The 5,783-nt window shown below is 38.8% G+C and overlaps 1 pseudogene; it reads right to left on the bottom strand.

Moving 5' to 3' along the window:
• Nucleotides 1-784: 784 nt before the first annotated feature.
• LOC101705653 (L-lactate dehydrogenase A chain pseudogene) lies at nt 785-1,615 on the bottom strand (annotated as a pseudogene).
• Between the last annotated feature and the right edge of the window lie 4,168 nt (nt 1,616-5,783).

Below are 5,783 nucleotides of genomic sequence, written 5' to 3'. Positions count from 1 at the left end.
CTGTTAGTATTTGTTTTATATAGTTAGACACACTAGTGTTTTGTGTGTATATATTCATGATTGTCATCTCTTCCTCTTGGACTGTTCCTTTTTCAAGGATGTAGTGTCCTCCTTTGTCTCTCTTAATCAGTCTTGGTTTGAAATTCACTTTATATGCAAAGAAGATATCTACTCCTGCTTTTTTCAGGTTCCTGTCACATGGAGTATTGTTTTCTATCCTTTAACTTTCAGTCTATGTGTTTTTTTCTCACTGTTCAAGGTTATTTGTTGTTGTAGTTGGTTTGACACTTGGTTACATTTTTCACAGGTAGATCTTTCCTTTTTATATTATATGGCAATATACACTACTGATATTACACAAAATATAATCCTTTAAAACAGTTATGCATAAGACATGCAGTACTGGATTTATACACTGAGTCCCAGGCTGTGACCAACTGAGAAAATAGACTAGTCTTGGTTTGTGAAGTTATATAACAGAGCAACATACATGTGGTTTGAAGGGCAACTGGAGCCTGTGCAATTTTGGCCATGGTGTCTCTGGGACCATTGGGCTACTTTATACTAATCATGTTAGGACTACACAAATGCCATCGAGCATCATGATTGAACTGTGGGGTTTTATGAACCATTTCTATTTATAACTTTGGTAAACTGATGTTTTTCCCAGGCCATTTTAATACTACTGCTTCAACCACAGAATAGATAAAAAGGACAACATGCACAACATCCAGCTAAATCCTCTTGTAGCCCAAACAATGAAGTGGTGTGACACTGGAAGACTTTAAAACTGTAGCTCTTTCTGGATTTCCCACAGGGTATCTGCAGTCTTCTTCAGAAGGGCCTCTTCCTCAGGAGTCAGGGTCACCTTCACAACATCTGAGATCCCATTTTGTCCCAAGGCACAAGGAACACTAAAGAAGATGTCATCCTTTATTCCATAGAGACTCTTAATCATGGTAGAACTTGGATGCACTGTCCTACAATTCTTCATTATACTTTTTGCCAAATCTGCCGCAGACAGTCCAGTGGTCCAGGATGTGTAGCCTTTGAGTTTGATCACTTCATAAGCACTGTCAACCACCTGTCTGTGAACCTCTTTCCAATGCTCCTTATTCCCATTAGTTCCTATCTCATGGTGCAGAATCTTCAGGGAGATGCCAGCAACGTTCACTCCACTCCACACAGGCACAATAGAGTCTCCATGCTCCCCGAGGACCCATCCATGGCAGCTCAGTGGGTGAACTCCTAGCCTTTCCCCCATCAGGTACCAGAACCAGGCTGAATGCAGATTGCAACCATTGCCAATCACACAGTTTTTGGAAAAGCCACTTATCTTCCAAGCCACATAGGTCAAGTTATCAACTGGATTGGAAACAACAAGCAACTTGCAGTTTGGGCTGTACTTTACAACATTAGGAATGATGAACTTAAAGATGTTCACATTACACTGGACTAAATTAAGATTGATTTCACCCTCTTGATGATGTACCCCAGCTGTGATAATAACCAGCTTGGAGTTTGCAGTTATATTATAGTCTTTGCTAGAGACAATCATTTGTGTTCTAAGGAAAAGGTTGCCATGTTGGAGATCCATCATCTCTCCCTACAATTTGTCTTCTATGACATTAACAAGAGCAAGTTCATCTGCCAAGCCCTTCATTAATGTGCAGGCCATACCCACAGTACCAACCCTGACAATTGTAATCTTATTCTGGAGGACTTGTTCTTCCTTAAGAAGATTAATGATCAGCTGATCCTTGAGGCTGGCCATCTTGACTTTGAACCACAGGAACCGGGAGTGCACATTGGGTGGGTGTCAGGGCGTGTTGCTGCAAGGTCCAGACTCAGTGGCAGTGGCTTGAGCACCTATGTGTTTCTATTTGAATTAAGTGTGTTTCTTGTATGCAACATATTGTTGGATCTTGCTTCTTGACCCATTCTGCCGGTCTATTTCTTTAGATTGTTGAATTGAGGCCAACATTGATGGTTATAACTGATTCATATTGAATTATCAGTCATGACTTTTTCTTTTTGTTGGATTCTCCCTCTTTACATTTAATTTCTTGTCGTGCCTAATGGAATCATTCTGCTGAGCTTCCTGGGGTTGTGATCCTCATTGTCTTTCCTTAGGATATTGTTTAAAATATTTTGGAGTGATGGTTTGGTATTTATGAAGTTCTTAAGGTTTTCTTTGGTATGAAAGTATCTTTTTTTTTTTTGGTACTGGGGATTGAACTCGGGCCGTTGCGCTTGAAAGGCAGGGGGCAGAACCACTGAGCTAAATCCCCAGTCTATGTGAAAGTATCTTATTTCTCCATCAATTTTGAAAGATAGTTTTGCAGGGTACATCAATCTGGGTTAGAGGCTGTTTTACTTTAGGGCTTGAAATATGCCACTCCATGCTCTTTTTTACCTTGAGGGTTTGCATTGAGAAGTCTGCTGTGATTCTGATGGGCTTTCCTTTGTTGTTATTTGTTTCTTTTCTCTAACTGCTTGTAGAATTTTGTTCTTCTGCTGAGTTTTTAGAATCTTAACTATTATATGCCTGTATATAGATTTTTTTTGATCAAGGCTAGTTGGAGTCCTATATGCCTCACTTATCTGTATGTCAATTTCTTTTCCCATGCTTGGGAAGTTTTCTGCCATCACTTCTGTGAACAGTTTTTTTATATGTCATCTGCACTTTCTCCTGTTTCTTCATTGACTCCAATCAGTCTTATGTTATTCTTCTTTGCATCATCTAGCAGCTGCTGGATTGATTTCTCATGGTCCTTTACTATTTTAAAGAAATTTTTCTTTTCCTGGTCACTAATTGCAATCTTATCTTCTCTATCTGAAATTCTGTCCTTGCATTGGATCATTCCGCTGCATAAACTTTAAATGGAGTTGTTAATCTCCTGGAAATCTGTTTGCATGTGTTTTATGGATTCCATTTGTTTCCTATGTTGGGATTCCATCATGTTCCTCAGCTCCTCTATCTTTTTTCATCTGTGTCTGCTCTAGATTTATTAATCATGTCTTGCACTATGGGCACAATCTTTGGTGTTATCTGAGAAATTATTTTTTATTTCATTTTTACAGATCCTCTTTTGTTTCCAGTTCAGGGGGTCCAGGTGGTTGAGTATGAGATTGTTCCATCTTGTTTCCCTTTGGGATTCCTTTAGGTGATCTGAGAGTCTGGTTTTGAGACTTGTTTACATATCTTCTCATTTCAATGGGTGTGTGTGGGGGGTGTTCTTCTGACACCCACTTGGCTCACCTCCTTGGCACTGGCTCCTTGGTTTGTCTCTGCTCTGTGGTGCTGGGGGCAATGGTATGGCCGGCCAGAAGGCTCACTTCCTTGGCACTGGGGTGGCTCTGTCTTTTTCTTTTTAATATTGCTTTGCTTTATGTACCTGACATTTTTGAGAATTAAAAAAATGTAAAAATTCTTGGTCTTTTGAAGCCTCTACCCTAATGGCAATGGGCAGCTTAAAAGCAGGCAAGTAATATAATATGTTGTATCATGGAAGCCTAATGGAAACAAGTAAATCAAGGGAAGGAGATAGAGGATCAGTGTTAGCATTTCTAGGTTTTAAGTTCAGCGATCAGGGAAACATTTATGGAAAGAGAACATTTTAACTAAGATTGCATAGGAAGGGAAGGAGAGAGTTGAATAGATACTTATGAGAAGGGTATTCCTGCTGTTAAACCACCAAGTACAAACATGGAAATGGAAACAAAGCTAGCAAAATGCCAAGCAGGGGAAGAGCACAAGGAAATGAGTTTATAGGGGAAGAGGCAAGAGAGTTAACAGAGAACCACGTCCTGTAGAGCACTGGGGGACATTATGAAAACATTGGCTCATAAACTGCATGAGAAGAATGGTATGATATGATATGTACATTTTCCTAGTATCCTTATGGCTGCAGCACTAAGAATTCACAGAAAGAAGTGAAAAACCACCTAGGAGTCTACTGCAATCATTTAGTCAATATGTAATGGGGGCTTTGGCCAGAATGGTAGAGGGGAGTTGTTGAAAGTGGTTGAACTCAGGATATATACTGAAGATAGAAGTTGTAGGATTTGTTATTGGATAAAATGTGTGTGTGTGTGTGTGTGTGTGTGTGTGTGTGTGTGTGTGTGAGAGAGAGAGAGAGAGAGAGAGAGAGAGAATGAACTACCATAGTGATACAGTACAGTGCAGGACAAAAGTAAGGGCCAAGGTCCCATGAAGTATGCAAATCCAGGGAGCTTCTCCTTGGATTAGTTTCTCATTTGTATTTATTTGGTTTGTGGCATGGGGTATGTTCTCCATTTTGATTAAATTTATTACTGTCATCTAAAGATGATTTAAATATATAGGGACAGTTAGAGGGAGATTAGGTAGAGATGATACAGAACATGACCTGTGTGGTCAATAGCTGTGTATTTACCACAAGCTTATCTGACACTGTGCACTTGAGAAAACCAGCCCTTGTGAAACTAAAACACACACTAGCTGTAACCTCCTGGCCCTCTGACCTCTTCCTCCACCCCAAAACAAAGGCTAAGACTCTGATTGACCTAGATTACACTGATCAGTGAAGCAGTTATTTTTAGAAACAAGTTCACCCCTCTCATTAGGAGTATAGTGGTCCTCTGACACTGGGAAATTTCCTTTGAATTCTCCCTACCTTGTAGCATGTTGGGTTGCTTGGCAGCTGTACTTGAATTTGCAACCTCATAAATAAACCTTTGCCTTCCATTACTTTCGCTTCTCACTCAGGAACCCTGAGTTCTTCACTGTCTGCTAGGGTCTTTGGCTCTGAGCTGGTCTTGCCTTACTTTCTATTTCTCCATGGAAGAAGGGAGAGAGGAACCTGGACACGCTGGGGGATGGGGGACAGGATGTTATTAAAATCCCCTGGTCCTTCAAAGACCACCTGCTTGATGTTACAAATAGAATAGGTAATTTTGAAGGCTTAGGGAAATTATTTAACATTAATGAAGGACTCCAATCAATCTACTGAAAGTAGAAAGGATGAATCACAAAGTAAAATAATATTCAACCAATTAATTATTGAAATGAAACTACAAAATAAATAGGCTGACTTTCTTAAACTGAGGTAATATTATTATTTTATAGTCAGAGATCTTACATGTTTATTTTATAAAACATTAAAACCTTTTATGCATGTCTGTAGGCAGTAGAAATAATACTGTTTGATTTTTAAACTTGTGCTCATTACTGTTATCTTCATAATAATGATAGCAGTTATTATATGTGTAGTTTGTGCCAGATATACTTTTATTTATTCTTTAAAACAAGTCTAGGACATAGGCATTATTAATTCTATTTTGTAGATAAGAAAACTTAAGATCAGACAGGTTTGTAACTTGCCAAAAGTCAAAGAGCTAGGAAATCAAAGTATGTTTATTTTTTTTTCTGTGCTAATAACCACTACTCTGTGTTCTGTTTCAACCATTTCTACCTTAAACTTCTTACTCTAGAGAAACTGTCTTGGACAGTTTTATGATGAGCTGAGTAGGTGATTACTTCTACACTAAAGATGCACCCTGCTTCCTTTCATTTCATCGCTATAATTTCAGTCTTTTGAATCATGATGTTTTATCCTTTGAGAATCCATTTGTAGTTAAAATGCTATTACTTTTGGAAAGACTCATTCACTTAGACATTATTGCTAACATTTTTATTATTAGTCAACTATATTGTGTTAATTACAGACAGTTTGACAGCCCCAGGAGAAAAAATATTCACCCAGGATAAGACCTGGAGATTGGAGAGAAGTCATGGGAAA

Source organism: Heterocephalus glaber, unplaced genomic scaffold (genome assembly GCF_053883595.1).
Source record: "Heterocephalus glaber isolate CG9 unplaced genomic scaffold, H.glaber_assembly_v1.0 deba00001509, whole genome shotgun sequence".
NCBI classification, from domain to species: Eukaryota; Metazoa; Chordata; class Mammalia; order Rodentia; family Bathyergidae; genus Heterocephalus; species Heterocephalus glaber.
This window is presented reverse-complemented; position numbering and strand designations above follow the sequence as displayed.